General features: G+C 34.6%; 1 long non-coding RNA gene across 1 annotated transcript in view; it reads left to right on the forward strand.

Annotated features, from left to right (window-relative positions):
* Positions 1-26211, forward strand: part of LOC108740149 — a 118556-nt gene extending 92345 nt beyond the window's left edge. The window contains exons 3-4 of the long non-coding RNA XR_003231437.1: positions 19568-19924; positions 26146-26211. This is a non-coding gene — a long non-coding RNA (uncharacterized LOC108740149). The remainder of the gene's footprint in view (positions 1-19567; positions 19925-26145) is intronic.

Genomic DNA, 26211 nt, shown 5'->3' on the forward strand with positions numbered 1-26211 from the left:
AATACTTGAATCAGAAAAAGTCATCAAACATAATTGCTTATTAAACGATTTTAATCAACTTCATTGTTATCAAAGAATCAATTTTTTTTCACCCAGGAAATAGCTCTGATTGAAATCATGTTTGTCAGTGCCCCACGTTAAATAAAAAAGCAGAACGATTTTGTTTGAATGAAAATTTTGCAATGAATGGTATAAAACAATTCTTATATACTATAATGAATCATGAATATAATATATTGATTTTATAATGAATATTAAGTTCATGGTCAATAATTTTAATCAAAATGCTGGAATAACGGGGGGTCCAGGTAGGTCGAACACTCTACTGTGGCGATTTGATAGTTTTTAAGAAAGTAATTAATTTTTTAGAGTAAGGTATTGAGTGTGTGGTTGTATATATTTTTTGGTATGTCTGTGATGCATGTATTTGTGTGTTTGGAATTTCTGTATTATTGTATTATTATTGTGTAAATATTCTTTTCTTATAATTCTATTTTTATACTTACTCTATTCTATACCTACTCTATACCTATTCTTCAGCTAAACGACTATTTAATTGCCTACGTACTTTGCTATCATCCCTTTTAACAATTCAACTCTGTATACTAACTGCATGACGTCTATAATTCTTACTTTTCCTAATTGCAGTTTTATGGTCAGTTTCTTCGGTGATTTGGGGTCAAACTTAATTTCTAGGTATTTCNGGCAATTAGCACCCGCCGTTGGGAGGCAATCGATGTATAATTAGAAGGGAATTCGACATACCGAAAATTTTAACCCTAATTAAAGACAGGTATATGGGAGGGAACCAGACATTATCCTGTCAAACAGTTAGAGAAGATTGAAACATAAGTTAAGACATTAACCTATAAGTAGATAATAATGAATCAGGCACTAGGTACTAGCCCAAGTCCAATGGCCCTTTGCGCTTGGTTTTATTACACGTAAACATAAAACAAAACAACTAAATCTCCTATTAGGATTCATGTTGCAAGCGCAGAAAATGATTGAAATCAAGGAATATTGAATATTTTGTTTTGTAACATGTTTGAAGTACCCTCTCAAAGACATACTTCCGACAAAGAGGGTGAGTTAGGTGTACAACTAGCTTCGTAGGGGTATTATAAGCAATAAGGGTTCCCCGTTAGGTAATTGATCGTCAGCTATTCTCTCTTCTTATTCAGGGATTTGGAAGCATATCGTTTCCCAGGCTATCTCGATGCTATTAGAAATTAATGTAAGTACCTCTGCGCCACACGAACAGGGCACAGCAGTAGCATCGGCGTCGTCGCGTCTACGTTGGCGGTGAGTCCCTCCAACACATCTCGTAAGTATATGACACCGGCAGTGAGCCGACTTGATTTACATCGATACAAGAGCACGGCAGCTGCCAAAGTCAGACCCTCTTGACATTCCCTCATTAATAGGCTTCGTATGATTATGGTACACCTATATCTAGACAAGTAATCCTAGTTAACTGTGACGGCCCAAATCTACAAATTATTCCTTTTCGAATTGGAAATGTGAAAATGTAACATGTTTGCGCTAATGAACCAACTAGAAATTTTCGCTTTAATCAATCTCGGAAATTATATCGAAATAAATTTACGTACTTCGTACATATTTAAAGAGGTTTACTTCACATTAGTTACCACCGTCTACAGGTTTTTAATTTTGTAATTTATTTTAGGTATTATATGTATTAGGGTTGCATTGCTTTCATTTCACTTTTTGAGTAGATTTTTAGTTAAAACGAGTCTATGATCATCAACTTTCGTATATTGAATGTTCAGAGAAAATTGTTTTTTTTTTTTAAGGCAGAGAGATGTTAAATAAGAAACGCCAAATTTTCCTGTATATACTTGTTAATTTATGTTATAAAATAATTATCAGTTAGCAACCAGAGCAGCTATGACGCGGTGCAGGAAAATTAGGGGCACGATTCGAAACGGAAATTATGAAATTTGAATTCAGAGTGAGGTGATTTCCGCTGGCTAAATAGCTCGTTTAGTTACCTTTGAAAAGTCACTAGTACAACACGTGGACATATTGCATTTACCAAAAATGACTTACATAGACAAGCAATCTAAAACAGCATTCCTCTTTACATCAGAAAAAACACTACATTGCTCTACCTTACCATTCTAGAAATTATTATTACGGAAAGTGTTTTACACTAATTTCATTTCTGATAAATTAATTAACTAGTCCTACCCAATATTGGTATCTAAAGAGATAATTTCTTATTATCATCATCATCATAAGGTCGTCAGTCCTAAGATTGATTGGACACGCACCTCCACTCTTTCCTATATCCTGAGCTAATTTTCGCATTTACCTAAAACTAGAACAATCCATATCCTTAACTATTTGCGAACTGTAATCTAATCTAGGTCTACCTCTACCCCTTCTAACATCCGTTTCAGCTTCTAGTATGTGTCTTTTTTATTAAATTTTGTAGATGATTTTGGGAAAAATTAAGTAACTGCATTATCTTCAGGCAAGCCAGAAAATGATACTGTTCGGGAAAAACTATTTTTTGGGTCTCCGTCCTGCAAGATGAACGAATAAGGAAGAAGTTTTTCGATGATATATTTTGTAAAATTTAAATCTTTCATTTTCCTTTCTACAATATTTATTTAAAAAAATTTTCGCTGCACTGTACCAAACTCAGAATAGATTCACTTAATCCTTACATAGGTGAATATGCACTGTTCTTTATGGTAATATTTAGCCAAAGTGAATTATCTAAAGCTTGCCCATTCCATGAATATTAAAGTAACCCCATGAATAGATAGTAGGAAGGACGAGGTATAAACAGACGCAGATATTTATCAGTAATTGGGTTTGTATTTTTATTCGGTACACGATAACATACACATTTATTTCCCGGAATTTGAGTTTATGTATGTGAGAAAAAAAAGATTTATTAACGACCACCAACACCTAAAGTTCACCGTTTTATAATTAGTTATGAATTAATTATAAAGTTATGGTTTTCAGTTTTCTAAAAATATGAATAAAATTCGATAGCGGTAAATGCCAGATCATTGTTATTGTTTTTGAAGTACCTATTTAGTTTAAGAATATACTAAAAGGATTCTTGTAATCTATGAAATATTTCAGAATAAAACACTATGTATTGTACTAAAAGTCCTGGGACAACCAAATAACCTGGAAAATAAAATGTATTGTAAAAACATCTTGACGGTAGACTTGGTAAAGACCCTAAATCCTTCCTATCCAAGGAGAAAACTAAATTTTTATATCAAAGTGAAAATTACAATTTTCCATTGTAAATGACTGCATTTGCCGTAGAAATAGTAAAATTTATAAGGTAATTTGTAATAATCTCAATTTTGACATGATTCTTTAAAAATTATATCTGCTGGGATTTTATTTTTACAAATTCGGATCCAAATTGTAATTTTTATTATTTTTGCTTACGAAGCAACGGACTAGAGGGATAAATTGTAAATATCGCTTTAATATTTAGGTAAATTTTCGCTTTTCATTTTCTTCGTGTCATAAGCCAATCTTCGCATTTTTCTAAAACAAGATCAAAACACGGCTAATGCAGTCTTCGCCTTGATCTTGATGTATCACGTTTAGCATTGGTCTTGATCTTACTTTTTGACAGTATGTCTTCTCCTTGGTCTTGTTCTTATGAGATCGGTTATTATTTTTGCAAAACTTATCTTACCAGTTTAAAAAATTCAAATTATATATAACATGCGCACCTTGCAATTTCAAATCTATCCTTAACATTGGGAAATTTGTAATGATAAGGGTAATGATACTGAATACTAATAAGTCATGCTCTTGGTTTTCGTTCTGTTCATTTAGTAGTAGCAAAACAAAAACAATTACTAAGTCTTTATGTAGACTTTCATTCTCAGGAGCTGTCCTACCATCCTATCTGTTGTTTTTGTTTATTGGCTTCTACAGGACTCTTCCTTCTCTAACTCTTTCTAATACCTCATCATTTTTAGCCTTTGCTATTCACATCACCCGTTTATAACAATGCGATAGCATTATCTCAAACACTTCCAACTACCCACCGTCCACAATTTACACCCGCATACAGAGCCGTACTTTGAACATACTCTTTTAATAATCTTTTTCAACTTTCTAAATTTACGAGTTTACAATATTTTTAATAAAGTGATTGTTTTTGCTGGAAATAAACCATTTTACTAAGCTTTATTTTGATAAAATTTTTGTCCGAATTGCATTTGAACAATCCGTTGTGCTCTTTCAGCTTTTCGATTTTCGTCTGTCCATATTCAAAAACGAACGCCACCTGTGATTTAATTGGAACTTGCACAATTCGGTTCTTTTACAAAAAATTATTTCGATAAAATTTATGGTAGAGAGTTTTAGCTGAACAACATTTATCGTCGCGTTCAAAACTGAAAGATTTGCACACAAAATGATTTGCATTATTAAAAATTGCTTCATCTATAATGGAAGCGACCTATGCAGTGTACATTAATATAACATTCCATTTACGAGCCAACTGGTACACAGATTTTGACTGTGAAAGCTTCGATTCCGGACAAAATTTGTGGGTGTTGTTACCTGTAATTAATTTATCCCCTGTATTGTACATTGTTAAACTTCGATACAAAGAACTGTTCACCTTGTTAACTGCGGTAAACAAATGAAATTTTGTATTAACAAAAGCAAAATAAAAATAAATTTACCTTTGACGGCGGTATTCCAGAGTGGCGAACTTATAAATATTTAATGTGGTACTTCATTATTTAGAAGATATCAATCTCTAAGTTTCTAAAAGGAAACAATAAAAAGTTATTGACAGTTGCTAACATTAGTACATAAACGTTCGATAATGTTCAATAACGGTTTCAAAGGTAGCGTTTGATAACTTGAAAAGAACAATGAATATTGAAGTGGAAAAGTTAGAAACTTTGTATTTTGTGTACCTACATCTAATGTAAAAGTTCCAACGTGGAAGATATAAACGGTAAAATATTCCCTTTCTATTTATTGCCGACTTACAAAAGCAACAGCAACTCTAAGCAATACAGAAAAAAATATAATAGTTCTCTTGTTATGCTATCCTCTAGATATTAAAACTATTGCATTTTATAAGTCTAAATCTATATAACATAGAAAAAAACCCCTTACTAGGTACCTATTTTACACTACCAGTACGAACCCGGGAACCTCCCCTGTTTCTTACAAACATCCGTAACTGCGCACTGCGTAAAATTTTTCTAAAGGTCAATTTTTGATAAATTGTTTTGACGAGTATAATCAATTGTTATAATTCGATCAAATAGACCTAATTCATGGTGTTTTGTGAGGTGGAACGGTCCAGATCTACATGCAGGATTCACAGTTGCATTGTTTGATCTCGAGCGTACTAAAATTTCACATTTACATAGTTAGCATTAATAATTGCATTGTCTTAGTCGTCGTCGCCGCTTTGACCAATCCTCTTGTTACCGGAAAGTTTCGAGCTAAATTCTAACTCTCATCATTACATTCGCTAAGGCCGACAAGCGACAACATCGTCATGATCGTCTCGTCGTTCAACATTATATTACGTAATGTATTCAATTCAAATTGCACAGAGCACTTATTACATCCTTAATACTAACATAGTATCTAATGCAGAACTTAATTAGAGCACATATGAGTACAGATTATTGTTCTTCGAACCCTGGTTACAATTTCTCTGAAATTTTCTGGCGTTCTAAATAGAAGAATAAAAATATGTTCTTAATTTGGATAAGGAAATACGTAGTCTGTCCAAAGAAGAGAATTTTATTTGACAAAATTTAATTTACATCAATCTGATTCCCTTCAAAATATAGCTCTCATTTGTGGTAATGCATTATTTTCCCCATCTCCGTATCCAATATTTAAGAGGTCAGGTTCATCATCTCTTCATTTTCCCACATGGTCATTTCGCGTTTAAGGAACAAAAAGGCATTTGTCGAACTGTGATCGAATTAGGGACTACAAAGTTGGAGACAATCACTGCTGAATATGAACAGAGTCAATTTTTATCTAGGATAGAGATGCATTCTATCAATTACATAGCCGTATTTACTTTTTTGAAGATCGTTTATCAATAGATTCAAAGCTAAGCAGAATCATAGAGAACTCAATACCGCGGGATATGTATTATCTGTATCTTATCTTGCCACTTCTCCATTTTTGCCCCATATATTTTCTTCTAAAGCTTTCGTACCTCCACTACCTCCACCTTCAATCCCATCTTCTCTTTTATTACCCTTTACAAATCTTTCTTTTCCTTGTTCCTTTTCCAGCTCTATTCCAAAAATAATTATGTTTCGCTTCCTTTCTTCTCTTCCTTTTTTCCTAATTCCATTTCCTTTCTCCTTATTCTTCTGTACTTTTACATGCTTTTTTATTTTCAAATCCTTCAATACATCTCTTTCACTTCTTCTTTTAAGTTGTCCTTTCCTATTGTAAACATTTCCTTACGCTGTTCTTTATCGCTCTTATCTAGTTTTTCTAATAATTTCTTTATTTTTCACTTGTTTCTTCCTCTCTTTCTTCCATCTTTTCATTTATACTTTTATTTTCTTCCTGGATTTGTTCCATCTTCTGTTCCAATTCTTTTTTCTTCTTTTTTTTTATTTTCCCTCTTTATATCCTCTAACATTTACGTTGCCCTATCTAATTTTTCCATCTCCCTATTAAGCTCCAGTAAATTTTTTCTTTTTGAATCTTTGTTTCATTCTTCCGCTACTACTCGCTTGTCTTTTTTTATTCCCGTCCTCTACTCTTCCTTTGTAAATCCAATTTTTCTTTGCTTATTCTTCTTTATCTTCAGCTTTATTACTTTCTTCCATACATTTCACCTTTATTTTTATAACTATAAGTAAAATTACAAATTTTTTTGCGAGCTTTGGAGCGTCTGGCAGAAATTACCACCGACGGGAAGTGTCTGGCAGTGTTGATTATTAATTTTAAATAAACATGGTCTAAAAATTAGCACTCAGTTTTTAAAAAAATGTTTTGACATACCTTTAGCACCTGATATAGTTAACAAGTATTATACTCTTTCCCAACCATTTTGTTACTCACAAAATGAGTAATATTTAACGGCTTTATGATCTAATACCTCTGCTGCTTCCGACCTTTTTTTTATTTTCGTCATACATTACCCAGTTCAGTAGTCAGTTACAGATGCAAAATCAGCAGGTGTTTTTATGTTGGTGTGATGACGCATCAAGGCACCGTCCCGGCGGCATTAGACAGACTGATTACTTTCTTCTGTGTTTTTTTCACGAAATGGGGAGCAATCCCGACCCGCTTTTAATTGCACGGCGCGTAAGGGTGATGGCGGTTTCGTAATACATGTAGTCATCTCAAAAACAAAGAGGCCACCACCACCAAGCGGCAGCACCGGCCCAAATGGGCTCACAAGCTAACATCAAAGGAAGTTTTATTAAAAATCCGCACAAAGACGGAATGCACGACTCAAAGACGGCTCTTAAAGATTTGCCCTCACGTTTCCTTATGACTCGCCGGGAATCTTCCGCCGTACCCCGTTACTTTATCAATTTATTGAATAATTAATTACCGTTGCCTTCTGAAGTACTCTTACAACCAACTGCTAATTGCAATTCCCGTTTTAAATACGAACTATGTTAACCCAATTATTTGATATTAGAAGGATGCACAAGGACCAATTAAAAATTGAAAATAGTTTTACGTAGGTATCTACCTAACAATTTTCTAGAATGTTTAGTTGTAAACAAAGACATTGTGGTAATTGGTCATCACGAGTTTAAGAAGTAAAAAATCAAGTAAACGTTGAAAAACATTCTTATGCTTCACGGGGATTTTATAAACAAGAAGAAATAATAATTTACCAAATCATTCCCAATTGGAAAGCTCCCCAGTTACACTAATATTATAGTAACATTTTATCCTTTAATTAATCATTAAGTGTTTATGACCTAGTGGTATGTAAGGGTAGAAACCGTAGGGATAGAGTTAATATAAAGAAGTGACTGATTTTCGGCATCTAGAAAGTCAGGATTGAAGAAACAGTAGAGATATAAAACAAAGGATAGACCAGGGTAGAGTCGCTTTTAACAAAAAGATGTCATTTTCATTCAAAAAAGGTTGTTAAAGGCAAATTTCTGGACTACAGCGCTGTACGGGTGCGAAACATGGACGGTGGGCGCAGAGGAAAAGAAAAGGTTAAAAACGTTCGGAATATGGTGGGGATATCGTTGATAGAGAAGGTTAAGAATGAGGAGGTATTAGAAAGAGTACAGAGGGAGCTATGGAAGTCAAAAAAAAAAAATAAGTTTAGTAGGACACCTTCTCAGGAATAGAGGACCATTTAGAAGCATATCAGAAGAAGAAACAGGAGTGAAGAGAATTAGAGGTAGATCTAGATTCTATTGCTGTTCACAAATAATTAAGGATGTAGAATGTTTTAGTTTTAGGGAAATGTAATGGTTATCTCAGGATACCAAACCAGTTTTAAGAGTGACGACCTTATGATGACGAATGCCTTCAAATGATTTGATGCTTTCCCATCTTCTCATTTTGAAAATAAATAATTTCAGCTGCAGCTTTGTACGTGATACTATTTTATGTGTAATAAATAAGAATGACAGACAATTTATAAGCCGACGCGTTATTTTAAAAAAGATGCCCGGGAAATAAAAGTTTGTTGTGGGAATACAATGCGCGCTTATACTCCGGCAAATAACCACGAGAAATGAGTCAAAAGATATAAACGACTTCTAGTGTTGTACGAAATCTTCCGCGGAAAAATGATAAGTGTGTCGGTAATTTCCCGTCTACAATAGCTGACCGGATTTTCCAAATAAATTTAAGAACGCCGAAAGCGGATGGCTGGAAACAGAATTTACAATTTCAACAACATTATCTCTTTGACATGACGAAATGCTAATGTCATAAAAATCAATTAAAAACAGTCGAAAGTTACCTTTAACTCCTAGCACAAAATAGAAGGAATTTTGTCAAATGAACTAAAGAGGGATTTTAAATTAGTATGACGTCTTTGTTTATGTAATCACTATCACTATTCACTATTTTTATAGTATAAAACAAAGTCGCTTCCCGCTGTCTGTCCCTATGTATGCGTAGATTTTTAAATCTACGTAACGGATTTCGATGCGGTTTTTTTAGTGGATAGAGTGATTCAAGAGGAAGGTTTATATCTATAATACATGCATAATATAGTAAAGAAACACTGATAATAAGAGGGATTTTAAATTAGTATGACGTCTTTGTTTATGTAATCACTATCACTATTCACTATTTTTATGGTATAAAACAAAGTCGCTTCCCGCTGTCTGTCCCTATGTATGCGTAGATTTTTAAATCTACGTAACGGATTTCGATGCGTTTTTTTTTAGTGGATAGAGTGATTCAAGAGGAAGGTTTATATCTATAATACATGCATAATATTGTAGAGAAACACTGATAATTTTAGAGGTTTCCATTGTGATGTCGTAAAACACATTTTTTTGCGCTTACATTGCAAACGCTGGCTGAACCCTATGAGATAGATCAAAATAAAGTACTAAAGTACTGTATAGTACATCTTAAAAAGGTCTACAAAAAAGTCCGCGATAGTATATGTCTATATCTTTTAGGGATAACCCACAATAACCATTTTTTATCCTTTACTTTTTAAGAGAAATAATGACTTATTTACGAAGCGATTTTAAGCAATACAGCATTAATTCTTATCCAATTAAGTACCTTAAGTACGTTGTGCATTAATGTAGATCAATATGGCCCTTTACAGCATGTAACTTAAATGAATATTTTCGAAGATATTACAGATTTAAAATACAGGGACATAGCGGTTGCGGTATATTGTATTGTCTAATGACAAAAAAACTGTGAATGTTGTATATAAAGACATTCTGTTGTATATTTAATGTGTTCAGGGGTTGTCTATTTAAGATTTCCCCTCTCGATAATAATCTAAACAAAACTAAAATATATTTAGTATCAGCATTACACCCGTGCGAAGCTGGGACGGGTCGCTAGTTAACGTATAATTGTATAACCTTTTGGAATAGAATATCAAAAAGGTACATTTGGAAGATACGTCCAATCAGTGATGGATTTTTCTAATCATTTTATAGCTTGAGGGCCCGATGTAGAATGCACCACCTGCGTTTTTTTTAGATCCACCATTGAATCTGATTGACTAATGATAAAATGAAGCTGAAAATGTAATAATATTATTCGCTAAGAGCATATTTTTCAAGGTCTAGCCCTTAACTGGATAATACAGGGTGTTTAGAGATTAATAATAGAAAAACAAATGAATAATGTTAACGGTAAATGTGGTGAAGTTGGTAAAAGTTTTCTGTGCGCCACTGATAGATAGCATGCCCCTTGGTTCATAATATGCAATTTACCGTGTTATAATACGCGGCATTATGCTCTGTTACATCCTTTGACATTTCCTTTAAAAATATCAAATTTATTAACCATCAAAGGGAAACCATTATAGGTAGGTACCTACGTCATGAAATTGGTAGTAAATATAAATGTCAAATTACTTTCAGTCTTCGATAAGGCCGTGGAGTGCGAGACGGTGCTTCTCATTCTAAATGTAGGGTGTAATCCCTCCGCGAAGCTTCTTCTTTTTTCATAATCGTGAAAAGTCCTTTCGACTCATATTCGTCGCATATAAGTTAAGTATCAGTTTTAATAACGCTCTACGGGTCCTTAATGGCCTTAACGGACGTATATGCACGCTCTTTTTGCGGTTTAAGGCTCCTACATAAAGATATTATTTTATATTCATGGCCTGTTACAAGGCGGAAGTCTTACTGTCGAGTTTCGAAGTTTCAGACAAGATGTACGTTGTATTTACGTACATATACATGTGTGTGTTTATGTGTGTGTACGTGTATGTGTGTGTCAGTTCTCTCCTGGAATTGTAGTCCGATGAAGGAAGCCGACCGCTGTGGGATATAATTCGTTCACTTATGACGAACGACGTCGTCGTAGGGGGTAAAAAGGGGCTAAGGATTCCCTTAGAATTGGAGCGCATCAGTTCCTCCCCTATTTCACTTATTCTTACGCCCTTATTTTCCGTACGATCTAAGGAGATAGGGTCTTGATCCTTGAAGGAACTTTATGGGTGCGTGAGACTGGAGTAGAAACCTTAATTGGAAAGTTTTTTTTCTTTACTTAAATGTCTCATTGTTCTTTAGGGCTTTTATAAGAAATAAATAGTGGTAAAATAAGCAGAATTTGTAAAATCTAGGGCAAATAGAATATAAAGATAAGAGACAAAAAATTTGAAGAAGTGGCTGATTTTAGATATCTAGGAAGTCAGGTAAGTCAGGACGGAAGGAGTAGTAGGGATAAAAAGCAGAGGATAGCGCAGGGTCGAGTCGCCTTCAATAAGAAGAAGTCCCTTTTATGCTCGCGAACGGTTAATTTAGAAATTTGAAAAAGGTTGTTAAGGGTGTATATTTCGAGCGCGGTGCTATACGGGTGCGAAACATGGACGGTGGGCGCTGGGGAAAAGAAAAAATTTGAAAGCGTTCGAAATGTGGCGTTACAGGATAATGATGAGGATATCGTGGATAGAGAAGGTTAGAAATGATATGGAAGTCAATAACAAATAAGAAATAGGCGAGATAAGTTGGTAAGACACCTTCTCAGGCATGAAGGTCTAGTCAGAGACATATTAGAGGCAGAAATTGGAATTAGGAGGGGTAGAGATAGACCTAGATTAGATTACTATTCGTAAATAGTTAAGGATGTGGATTGTTCTAGCTTTAGGAAAATGCAGAGATTAGCTCAGGATAGGAAGGAGTGGAGGTACAAGTCCATCTAGTATTAGGACTGACGACCTTATGATGATGATGAGAGCAAACAGTTCACGAGTAATGCTATGAAATAGATGACAGATTTCCTTCCAAATTATGTGATTGAAGGTTACAGAGGAAAACTAATAAAGGCTATTTTCTCATTGAATTGATTTACTTTTATTTCATGAAAAAAATAGTCTTATAATTAATGGATGCCTTAAATCGAAAATGGAGTGGATTGTTATGTTCCCGTGGGTGCAGGATTGTTGAAGACTCCTTCGCAAGGGGTTGTTATTAGTTAACGACGGCCCCGGAAATTAGACCGTGAGATATGTGAATGCCTGACCTCCGTGTTTTAGTTGCCGAGAAAGATTGACGACAATGATAACGCGAATATTAAGTTTTAGTTGGCTTAATGTGCCTCAGTTTGCCAAATCGTTATACAGTTGTCAAATGTTTCGGAACGGCGTACACTTCATCAAACAAAAAAAAATGATGAAACGGATTTCTTTTTTACGTTCTATTCATAACTGATGCTTGGGGAGTCTTACGTAATATAACTTCTATCAAAAAATAACCGTTACGAACCCGGTAGGAAATAACAATGTCATTCCCAATGGTTGAAGTTTTAACTGTTACTTGAAAGAGTAATTGTGGCTGGGTGATGATTTGAAGTGGGTTTGGCGGACGTTCCATGCTGATGTACTATATTAGGTGTGTTAGAAAAAGTTGAAAATTTCTATAGCATTAAAAGTATTATGGAAATGTGACTTTTTAACATCTGAATTACTACGATCCCATCCGTACGTATGTCTACTTTTTATAAATCAAACAATTAGAATGACAGTAAGGGGTACCATAATTATTGTTAATTTCATGACAGAAAGTGAATGAAAGCGATGGTAAAACTTAACAAGGTTGTGAAAAATTAACTTTACAACAACAAATTTTAATTTTGAATTTTCTCAAAATATTTATATGACAATCTATGTTTTTAATTACCATGAATTAGAAAGTAAAGTTCTTAATATTTAAACACAATTATTTATACAGATGAGAAGCATTATGAAAGTCATTTATTAGGGAAGAAAACACTAAATTATTAAAATAATCGAATAGTAATATTTTGTATGATTACTATTTGAATTTGGATTTGGATTACTTCAGATTCATTTGAGATTCGATCGAATTCTCCAGATATTGTAGAATGAGATCTTCTTTTTCTGGTAGTTCAATATTCTCGATATCGAAAATGCAATTCGTTATGCATGTTACGATATACTCGCTTCCTAGTGATGAAGACTATTAAGAAGGTCTTCAGCAACTATAACTTATTTGATATGTAACAAAATGCTTTCAAAACGAAAATTATCAAAAATTTTAATGCCCCTAGAAGCGGCTAAGAATCACTGGTGGCACCGCAGTCATCCAAATCATCAATGTCACGCTTCTATGGTACAAGTAATACGACAGAAAAATGACCGTTTCAACGTTACACAAAATTGTACGCATCCATAATTTCAGCACATTCTAACACATTTGGTACCTTACTATTTTTATGCTCACAGAGTAAAATTAGTAATTTTCATTTTATTTATTAACCGTGAATGTAAAAGGTTGTTGTAAGGTCTTAGAAAAAATAGGAGAAGAGAGATAGGTTGGTAGGACACCAAGGACTATTTAGAGACATAGCAGAAGCAGAAACAGGAGTTAAGAGGAGTAGAGGTAGACCTAGATTAGATTACTTTTCATAAATAGTTAAGGATGTGGGATTTTCTAATGTTAAGGATATGCATGCGAAGAAAAGCTCAGAATAGGAAAGAGCGAAGGTGCGTGTCCAGCCAGTTTTAGGACTGACGACTTTATGATGATGATAATTAAGTAAATCGGGTGTCTAATTTAACTTTAATTTATGATAAGTTCAGCTTAGCTTAACAAGGTAGACGTCATTTTTGTAGTTACTGTAGCACTAATAACGTAGCAAAGAAAAGTGCTCTTATATGTACCTACTATTTAGTATATAGATGAAAATAACGAAATATAGTAAATAGAGATGTAACGTAACGGATGGAGAAACAAGAACAAGAGGCAGCAGACGATGGCATAAGTAGTACGTAGCAGGACCTCTCGGTTCCTCCTCTCGCGTCTCGTGGTGTCGCGTAGCATCCCGTCGTCGCGACGCGTTCCGATGTTCTTCCTCGGAGACGCACACTTTCCTTATTCCATCCACCGTTACGTTCGTTATGCTTTCGGTCGGCAGCTGTTCCAAGTCGCGCGCGTCTTGATTTAGAACGCTTTCTGATTACAATTTGATGATTGTTCCGCCAACTTGAACAGTCGCATTATATATTATACACGCCAGAGTTAAGAAAAGTAGCGAGACATTAATCTGAAAGTTCACTTTAAGTGAAATATTAAGCCCGTAAGCTGCTTTGTATACTTATAAAAGAAAATGAAGATGTAGGACGCGCCAAAGATTAGAGGGCACAACTCGTTTGGTTTGCTCCTGTTCACTTGAAATTTTAACGTCTCAAACGACGCGGCGGCGACGAAACTCGCAGCGGGCCGCGACGCCCCTTGCAGGGTGCCCACCCTCGTCAGTGTCCCATAACTATAAATTAATTTAATCCCGTTTCTTCCCGAAACAGTGAGCCAAATGTAAAACGGGAAAAATAAACCTTTGCTCAGCAGTAAAACAACAAACAATTACATATTTTGCATTAAATTGTAAAACAGTTAAGATTCAGTTAGCTAGACAGGTAATGTTTGTACTACTAATAGTATCCCCAAAGAGAGGACCCTTATTCTGTCAGATGGTGAAATATAGAACTATTATGTCTACCAGAACCACCCCCATTGGTGATGACTAGACATCGGATTATATGCACTATCAAAATGCCAAAATATGCATGCAAATATGCACTAAAAAAGGGTGAAATATGCACAATAAAAAAACCATTTATAATTAGAATTTACATTTTCGACGTCAACTGACGTTACCGGACAGAACTTGAAATTTGGCGCCATTCCTGCAGAGACCTCTTCAGGAAGAGTTTGTCCGGTGCCGTTGATAAATGCGTCAATTTTCTTTATTTCGTAAAGACCGGGGTTTTTATACAAAACTGCATTTAATTTGCCACGAACCTTTTGCGATATTGAACATGGAAGGGCGTTACTCTGTTTAATCATTTTTTCTAATATTTCCAAGGACTTCCACAAAGGAAGGTTTTTAGTTTCTAGTTTTTCAATTGCATCGGGTATATTGCTGAAACTTGTGGCGTCGACGGCATAATACAACACGCCTCACACGTATAACTACTGAAATAAGCACTGTTAATGAAAAAGTACAATATATGTAAAAACGCTATAAAATAGAATTATATGCATTTGCATGTGCAAATATGCAAATGCATATAATCCGATGTCTAGTGATGACCAATGAATCTTGCCATCCATAATATTAAGAAGGGACTCTACTACACTCCAGGCTCTTTATTTACATATTAAATTTTATTTAAGATGTAGTTTTTCGTTTAAGACACACCGAGCGGCATGGACTAGAGGTTTAGACCATTGCTTAGCATTCGGGAGGACTCCGTTCGATTCCGGGTCCGTCTGCCTCGATCCAAGTTTTTCTGTGGTTTCCTTGGATCACTTGGGCAAATGCTGGGGCAGTAATATTCTTTCATTCTCTCACCCGAACCACCACCCACCCATTCCCACGATTCCTGAAAGGAGGCTTAGTTTAGAGAGATTGCCCGCCCACCAGCATTAGTGGCTGGTGGGAATGAAACACCCAAAAGAGGTATTTTTGTTTAAGACACAGATCATAATGAAGAGATCACATAATGTAAATACAGATCATATAATTCAGACACAGATCATAATGCAAAGAGAGATCATATAATCTAAACACAGATCACATGCAGAAACAGCTAAGATAGTTTCATACAAACAGGTTCGATGTACATAGACCATAGTGTAAATTAAAGTGTACACTACATGTAAGTTCAATACAAAATTCAACACAAATTGAACGTATATGCGTTCATATCTCAATAACAAATAGCATCGTTAATTAGTTTTGACGGTGCCGCTTTACTAATAGTTAGCAGCAAGATATTGTCATATACGAGCCCTTACAAGGCTACACCCGCCCTAACGGGGTGAAAGCATTGAATGGGTTCGACTAGTTTTTAATAACGAACGAGCAACATTAAGTATGCAGAGTTGAATGTCTAATTTCTATTGCATCCGAAGGAAGAGGGGTAAGAACTTAATGGGTTCGTAGAAGTTCGCGTCGGAATCTGAAATTACGGTGGCATAAATCTCTGTAATCTTGTACTATAACGTGCTTAGTACCCACTAACATAGTATTACATGGCAGTAAGTTTTCGGTTGGTTCCTAATAAGACAGCCCTAAGATCTACAGCTCAAGTTGGCGCCTGCAACGTTCCGATAAGGACCCGACGCATGCTTCCTATGACATAAAGAGTTTCATTTTTGCAAGAATATCACAGCCACAACCATCTACGTACGTCACATAGAATCATACCAACTACATTCTTACAACTACACTGCAGCAAACCACTATTTCCAACAAACCATCCCAGCATCCGAACGTCTTCTCGTTCGTTCTCATTTTACATACTTGCACATTACACTACCTTTCCAATATCGAATTTTTAAATATTCATGAAAATGACCAGCCACGACTCCTAATTTTTCAAAAATGAAACGGTTGATGGAAGAGTTGATGTACATTTTCCACATTATCTGACCTTTTTTATAACAACTGCTAAATGTTATGCTAAATCCTTTACATTCACTGATCCAACAGCAAACACAGAGTTCACCAAATCCTATAGATAAATTTTCGTGACTCGTGGTCTTCTTCTATGTATAACGTATCTATCCTATTATGTGACTGTAGCAAAACCCTATTGTTGAAGAAATTTATTGTTAAATCTAGCTCTTCGTTTTTTAATCTGGATGACATTCGTTTAATTGCTCAGCTGGTGTATCAGGTTGTTAGTTTGTCGTGTCGGGATTGGATTTTGGTTCTTACTCAATTTATGGTATACAAACAGAGCGTATGGAGTTTCGTATGGTGGTCAGGTGTACAGTAATTGACTCCATTGAGGACAGCGTAATGTATCAAAAGACAATTGGCAAGCGGCTTTGATACAAGTCAGTAACAGGCAGCAAGCTGTGACGGACGGAACGCGTGGAAACAACGTAACGGGGAAATCCATTGTCGTAATGGCGCGATTCAGATGGCGCATACGTATTTGAATCGCAGATTAACCCTCGAATCAAAGTGTGTTTTGGTAAATGACGTTCCTTTTGATGTTTTTCGATTAAAATCCAAGTCGCCATGTAATTGAAATAGGATTGCGCGGCCGGTAAAATCCTAATCTATATGCAAAGCGAAAGGCATAGGTGCCAACCAAGGACTAACTCTCCACCCTTAAGACTCCAGTTAAAACGGCACTAATAATAATAACAAAATAATACGTACCAAATAAAGGGTGAAAAGATTTTCTATTTTAAAAAACAACCAACGTTTCGCCTCAGATTACAGACATTATCAAGGTATTTTTAAAAGTCGATGATACTTAATACATTAACCAGCCGTAAATACACCATATAAAGAAACATAACTCACAAACACAAGTAAAGATAAAATAATAAACAATTAAAATCATCAAAAACTTATTAATTAAAAAACGTTAAAAAGGTAACAGCTAACAGTTACACAGCAGAACACCTAGAGGTACCTGTTTTCATGGCGTTATTTATTCAAGTTTTTAATGATTTTAATTATTTAATATTTTATCTTTTCCTGTGTTTCTTGAGTTATGTTTCTTCGTGGGTGCATTTACGGCTGGTTAGTATATTAAGGCGAAACGTTGGTTGTTTTTTTTAAATATAATTTTTTTCACTTCTTATTTGACACGTATTATTTTGTTGATACCACCCAGGGGAAGAATTATGAAATGAAATAATAACTAACAAAACTATGTGGTAATATTTTTTAAAGCAGCTTTTCTTTTTCAAGGGAAAATCTCTTGAAATGGGTATGTCACCGATAAGCCTTGGATACGTGAGCTTCAGTTAAATGCATTATGGAATTATTTCTTTTTCCTGTAAAATGTTTTACTAGTCGGTCCGTAATTCTTCACCAAAATACGTTAATAATAATTTGTTCGAAAAAATAGCTCAATGAATGTCAACGGGCAACGGGGAAGTTTTAATTAAAGATTTTTACTGGTAGTTGTACAGTTATTGTTATTAAAAACCTATACTCGGTTAGCTTTATTTTGCAATATTTCTCGTCATGTAGCTCGGGCGCTTATAATACGGCTCTGGCGTTTTACTATCTTCCGTTTATTAGGACATAAACAAAATCCTGAGGAAACCACCATTCGCGGTGATATGTTAAATTTATTTTCTGGGAATTATTACGCGCACTTGGCCGGAGAAAATATCACTGATAACTACCGCTTTAACTGTGTCCGACAGATAAATCGAAAATTGAATTGCTCCAGCTACCAAATGTCCATTAAATTTAATACGTACCTTACCTATTGACGTTTTGATAAGCTACGTTACACTCGCTTCTCTAAAAAGTATAACTTTCTACTTTTTATTATAACCAGCTTTTACCCAGTAGTCCGAGAACTAAGGACAAGATTGCACTTCATAGGAAATAAGGACAAATATTGCGGTAACATGTTCGAATAATAGGAGAAAGGGCTTAGGTCTTGTAAATAACAGAGTACCCGTTAAAGACAAGGGGTAGATACAGGGGATGAATACGTATACTGACCCATAAAAGTTTTTTGGAAACTATGCGTTACATACATGTAATTTCCACATGCGTTTCATAAAAACTACACAGATGAAAAAGGAAAATTTACCTAAATATTAAAGTGATATTTACAATTTAACCCAATAGCCCGCTGCTTCGTAAGCGAAAATATTAAAAATTACGATTTGGACCTGATTTTGTAAAAATAAAATCCCTGTAGAAATAAATTTACTAGGTATTTTAGTTGATATTACAAATTAAATTGTGATAATTCGGAAACTTGAAATAACTTTTAATGAAACATGTAAAAATTGAGATTATTGCAAGTTACCTAATAACCTACTACTTCTAGCGCAAATTCAGTCATTTACAATCATAAATTGTAATTTGGCGTTGTCATAAAAATTTAATTTTCTCCGTGTAACCCTAGACAAAAATTTTCAGTCTCTCTCCAGTCTCTCAGAGTCTTTCAGCGTCTCTCACAGTCTTTCACAGTCTCTCAGTTATTGCCTAGGTGTTTTGATGGATCTCTCACAGTCTCTGTATGAGAGACTCGAACGATAAAATTGTTAATTCAGAGATTCGAGTCTCTGGTTCAAAGATTCGAGTCTCTCGTTCAGAGACTGGATACGAAATGAGGATCTCTCTATGAGCGACTCGAGTCTCTCGTTCAGAGACGCTAAACAGTTTTTTTGACAGTCTTTCAACAGTCTCTCTCAGCAACACCAGAGAGACTCGATGAGAAACGGAGACTCGCTTTCAGAGACTCTGAGAGATTGATCGGGAAACTCAACCTAATTGGTCATTTCCAAGAGTAAGCATGTGGATGTTTATTCTTATTTTAATTTTACAATTTGATTAATCATGATTATAATAATACCGACTGCGAGTTATTAATTTACGTTCTCTTTTTTTGCAGACGTGCAAATTACCAATGCCCATGACCGCCACTTGTTACCTTAGACAGCGCAAAAGCTCTCGAACATAAAATCAAAGGATTCATAGCAAAGAAAGTTCCAGTCACGTTCTGGCACGTTGAGATATCGATCGACTTCAATCGGTTATACATAGATCGCAGTGGAATAACTATTGCATCGTTGTGGATTTTGATTTTTCACATGATTAATATTGATATATACATACATACGTATCATCTTCCACGACGTACAAGGATTATAATAAGGATTAAGGCCCAGTAACGCCATGAACAACGCATCTACGGTCAAGATAATATGGACGAAGACAACAAAAAGGATTTCTCATTATCTCGCACAAGGTAAGAACAGCTTGTTTTCATTTTGATGTTGTACTTGTTTGATAAGCTTAACATTTAGGTACATGATATTTATGTATAAATTAAGACAATTTTTATCAAACAAATACTACAACATTATAGAAAGGTTGGCTATATCTCTAGTCTGATATGTTATCATCTTTTATGTCAAAAACAAACATCTAGTTCTCCTATATGTACCATCGAAAAAAAATTACTTGTTGCGCTAAAAAATGGAAATTATGAAATCATAAATTTCTTCTTTGCACAAATATACCACAATATTTACATTATACTTATTCATCGAAAGCTTTTTTATTCCCACAAAAGGAGTACTCCGATTGTCCTTTTTACAGGAACACTCAAGTTTGATACATAATTAAGGTTAGTGCTTAAATATTCATCGAGAAGTATTTTTAGCGACTCAAATTGCGTAGGGTTACAAGCAATTTTTTTATTTTTTTTTGTTAATTCCTATTTTATTTTTAATTTATGTACCTTTTGAAGGTTAAGTCATAGTTAGGATATTTGTCCTGGTTTGAAATTTATACATTGTACAGGATATTTGGTTATTAATCGTTACAAATTTCATTGTTCTTTTTCATGTCTCATATTAATTTTTTTCACTATTTCCACATTAATTAATTACTTGAACGTTCAATTATATTTGTGCCAATCTAGAGGTCGTAACTTTTTAAGGTTTCAATTTTTCTTCACAATAAATATAAAATTCAAGAAACATAGTTCGAAATTTTTTAAAACGGAAAATCTGCTAACGCTAAATCTTACTTTTTCGTCCTTCAGGGGTGAGATGTTGATAGCCTATGAGTTTCATATCCGTTTAAATATTCTAACAAATCATTCACTTGGACGTTAAGAATGTAATTTTACCTGGCCCGATCGAGAAACGGTGGTCTTAAGAGCACCGTATTGTCGTAACCAATTCTTATAAAATTAAAATTTAGTGCGCCGATATTAGAGACTCGGAGGAGACTTGACTCGAATCCTCCACCCCCTTTTTCACTTCAGTCGATAGATATTGGAATTCCAATACGGAACGTAATTTTAATTAGATAAACTTTGCTTAAATTGGACCGGTAGATAGGTAGCTACACGCTATATTAACTTACTTTCAAGAAATTAATTTTGAAAATTTTGTTGCATCCGACTCCAAAAATTTCCTACCGTTCTTTTGAGTTTTGCACTTCCATGCGACTTCATGTGTTCAGTAAAGAAAGAGTGTGTTCCGAAATATAACCCAGCATACTGGTCAGTGCTGACGCCATATTGTACTGGTGTGCCACCATATTGTACTGGTGAAACAAGTGTGTCGTAACAGTATATCAAACGGGCGTGTGTGCTTCAGAGTTTGGACAATTTTTTATTGTAATAAACGTTAATAACTTTTGGGGCAAAATTGTTGTAAACGAGCACAAACACTATTCTCAATATGGCGTCAATTAGACGTCAACGCACTGGCCAGTAAATTTCGGAACGAATCAACAGTATGGCGTCGATTCACGACGTCATCAGCACTGGCCAGTATACCGGGTTATATTTCGGAACACACCCAAAATAACTCTTCAAAAATTTTATCACTTAGAAAAACTGGTCTATCTTGTGTACAAAATATGCATTTGCCAAGATAATATTTCCTTAGTTTATCAGCTCCAAAGGTTTGTTTAAGCGACATCATTTAAACCATAACTTGTATTGTTGTTATTGTAACATCGATTATTTTTTAATTATAAAAATATCCCTAAACTTTGAAAGTAAATAAACTAACGCAGTGTTATCTTAAAAATAAAAGTCTCATTCAAATCGCCACTGTAAAATTTAATCACTGTGTTGTAGTAGTAATTTGGCGTTTAAGGAAAGGTCGAATCAAACTGTTTACTGGCGACGTATTCTTTCTTATAAGTCAACTAGGTTACCAGAGTTCTTCTCGCAACTATTATTTAAAGGAAAAAATAAAAATATCACCCAATTGTAGCCTGATGACTTTGTATTTAAACCTCTAAGAAATCCAACTGAAGATTTTCCAGCGGGATTTTCATTAGGTGATCGTAGGCCACAAATATCTCGTAAAATATCGGGTTTACGTTAATTTTAGTTATTATAAAATCTTTTTGTGAGAAAAATCTGCGTTAAATAGTTTAACCAATAATTTTCTAGATACAAAGCCTAAAACATTGGGGCATTACCAATCCTCGCTGACTTTTTTTTCTTTCACATATTCATTTTCATCAACTATCTCAGCGGAAAATAACGAAAATTCAACGGCTTATTCCGCTGGAAAATCTTCAGTTTAATTTTTTTAGAGGTTTGGCTCTTATCTGTATGAGCAAATTACTAATGGGCTAAATTTATAAACGTATACTGATCGTTTAACTCAAGCTACTTTGGTACCTGCTGTGATTGTGTGTGAAAAATGAGGTTGATTGTAACGACTCTTATTCCCGAAGAGCTTTCCATTGTTTCCGTTCCCGTGTGAATATAGCGCAAAGTGCATACGCCTACGTACGTGTTTATACGGTCTACGATGTGGTTGAGTGCAAATTGTTCTTTGAGTTGTCTCACACGTAGGCGATGCAAGGAATCGACGCGACGCGACGCGACGCCGACTGACGAACGCGGCGCGTCGGCGTCGCCTTGTGGAACTAACCGAATGAGCAACGCCAACCTAAACGAGTCCGATAGAAATCAGCAATAAAAGCAATTAGGGGTAGTTGTTACAACCATGCCGGCGGCTGAGAACGCTATTTTCCCTACCTAATTACCCGCCGTACAAGACATGTGTCCACCTAAATCGTGTTCTCTTCTCTTTCTTCTGTCCGTCTGTACGTCCGTTTGAGTTGCGTTAAATCGTCCTGACATTGCTAATAATTAAATTCTGTAAGAACAAGGTAAAGAGGGAAACCAAAGGATATGACCAACTCAATTTTTACATAAGATTTAAGTCAACAAGTCTTGCACGATTTCGTAACTAACAGTTGTTTATAAAATATCGGGTAGTTATGATAATTACCTTATAAGGGTACATTCAAATTTTGCATATACAAAATTTTGTTGATTATAATAGTCCCTTTATAAGAAGAAACGAGATTTGTAAAATATTTTTAAACACAAATCGAAAACAATTCATTATTCTTATTGTAGAAAAGAAGAAAAACGTGGTAAAATAATAATTAAAGAAACTAAGTCCTGTTTTTAGTACTATTACCATTTTTTAGTTTTTTGTATTTTAATTCGTTTTTGAATTTTTTCAAAAATAATAACTTTTTAATTTTAATTANATTTAAATTATTAATAGTTTATTCATCATCATAAGGTCGTCAGTCCTATGACTGGTTGGAAACGTACCTCCACCTCTTCCTATCCTGAGCTAATCTTCGCATTTCCCTAAAACTAGAACAACCAACATCCTTAACTATTTGCGAACAGTAATCTAATCTAGGTCTACCTCTACTCCTCCTGACTCCCGTTTCTGCCTCTAGTCTGTCTCTGACTAGACCTTCATTCCTGAGAAGGTGTCCTGCCAACCTATCTCGCCTATTTCTTATTGATTTCCATAGAATCCTGTCTTCTCCTATTCTTTCTAATATCTCTTAATTTCTAATAGTTTATTACTGATACATAAAATTTAAGTTGTTGTTTTTTATATTTAGAATTACGTAACAACTTTTCTTCTTGAGTTATGAAGCTCGTGTTCTTTTAATCAATTAAATGTTCTAATTTCGTTGTTTTTTTCTAACAAATAACGCTAATAAATTTTAAAACAAAAAGGATACTTTGTCTTTCACAACACGAGTAAGTATGACCCAGTTGCCTGTTACATCTTACGCTCTCTGGAATCCCTCCATCCGAGTTTTGACGTAATTATCAATTTCCAGGATGTACTTCAACTTCATGTATAACTGTCTTAGATGGAATTTTCGAATTACGGGAAATTTATGAACACCTGTGCTCTCATTTTCCCTAATAAACCACGTGTACTATTCCATGTTAGTGTCTCGCAACCCCTAAGCAGTCGGGTAGCTGTTGAGGTGCCCAGAAAAGCCTCGGCGATGAGCATACCATTATCTTGTTCGTGCATACTTGTGTGTCACTTACGTGATATCTATCCGAAGGCATTTAATGAAGCCTAACTAGGTGACGTCAAGATGTGTTTTGATAAGGGAAATGAAATTGGCGAAGTGTTTCTATGAAACTAGATACAATTTATTTCGAATCAATTTGAATTAATCAGAAGGTTTTAATTGAAAAGGCGTTATTGTCACTCATCACTCGGTGATGGTTGTAATTATAAATAGCCCTGCAACCCCTATTGACAATATACCAATTTGAATAGGTGGAAAGTGATACAACCAAGCGTATTTGTCTTTGTCCATAAGAATGCTTTGAAATGTTCTAAAAAACATTTAAGGATGTTCCAAAAATGATGTGTGTTCAATAAGGGTCGACTGATAACTTTTATGTTTCCTTTTAACTCAAAAAAAAGCGACCACTCTTTAAGTTACAGAAAGAAAAAGATGCTTCTTTATATTTATTTCACTTTCGGGTGTGTGCCAAACAAATTTGATTTAAATCATGTTTTTAGATAAATAATTTAGATCTGTTCAACCCAGTTAGGTAATAATAAATCGGAGACCGTATATTTTATTTATATTTGCACATTTTCAACGTCTAGTACCTATGTAGAGTACGTAGAGTGTATAGGTTAATCAGTAAAACCATAATTGAGAAAATTACGTGTAATACTACGATGCAAGGATGCTCCCATAACCATTTAGGTGCTGACTACGTACGTATTAAAACGTTTAGGGTAGTACATACGTGGGAGTATCTAATTTGAACATGAAGGTTGTAAATTTAAGAAAATGACTAGTCGTAAGTGAGCAGCTCTGCTAGAGATGGTGCAGCCGTTAAACAAATATGCGTCTACCAACGTGAATTTAGCTGTTTCATTGTAACTTTTATTGCATACCTGTCCGGTGCCTAGGCGCGCGATATTACGTTGCCTCTCTTGGTCCCACCGACACTTTTACACCGATATAAATGCGCTCTTTGGCATAAGTAAAGGTAATATGAAAGGTCTATCCCTTAATTACATTCTTGAGAAAATTTATCAAGGTTTATTAGAAGAAAATGTCTGACGGAATGCTATGGTAACTCCTAACTACTTTCGAAATTAAATTCGCTCAGCAAACTTTCCTCTTTCACGTAACACGTTTCTCTCTAATTACAATTCATTTATTTATACGGATGTCTGAACTTTTTCGATTATTGAGGAACAGGATGTGATGACGACAAATTGCTATTTTTACAATTATTTTGACCCCTTACACTTTTCAGACTATTCCTTCTCATTTTAATGTCTCATCATGAGATATCGTTTGAAGTTTCAAAGAAAATCTTGATAACATTATTGCACAACAATCAATTTAATGAGTTTGTTCATTAAAAATCTTTATTACATAGATTATTTAATATTAACGTAATCGAAGACTATTTAAAGATTTATTTTTTTTAATCGTTCCCAATGAAAAAAATTGAACTATTGATTACTATAACATTTATTGTCAATTCACTATAAATGAAGTTTCGGCCGGATGGTAAAATAGTGCAGATATACCTGACATTGACTTTTTCATTTTTAAGTTAGGAAATTACCCTGCCTTTTTGCTCTTTCTGCCACGTTATCTCACCGAACACTCTTCTTGCTTAAAGTTACAACAAAAAATCACACATGAATTGAGGTTTTAGCCTGATTTATGGGTTCTTCACTCCACTCCTTAATTTTGTTTTCTTTCCATTTAATACTCTATACAAACTTACCGACAGCGAACCTCAAATAGGTGAACTCGACAATCCAGGGAAATTCAAAATTCTAAAAAGTTTATTTTATAATCTTGGAAAAGCTTAAATCTAGTGTTTGTGATATTGAAAATATTTTACACCAATGTCAAACGACTTTTTTAAAATAATAAATTTCAGAAACGGCATACTACACCCCAAATTATTTGAGTTTAAACAAAAATTGTATAAGTAGTAAAAACCACGCTATATTAATTTACCTTTTTGAAAATGTTAATCATTAGCAGTATTTCTTTCAAACCAGTTGTTTCTTATTGAGGAATCTTTACACTCTTTTTTAATTGTTGCTGAATTTTTTTGATTTATAGTATTGGATTTGAATTTATAGGTATTTTCTTTTTTTTCAGATATTCCTGTATCTAAAGAAAATTTACCCCCATTAGGGATGTAATTCTCATTTAGAAATTGAGACA

This window comes from Agrilus planipennis, unplaced genomic scaffold, assembly GCF_000699045.2.
Source record: "Agrilus planipennis isolate EAB-ADULT unplaced genomic scaffold, Apla_2.0 scaffold215, whole genome shotgun sequence".
Taxonomy (NCBI): domain Eukaryota; kingdom Metazoa; phylum Arthropoda; class Insecta; order Coleoptera; family Buprestidae; genus Agrilus; species Agrilus planipennis.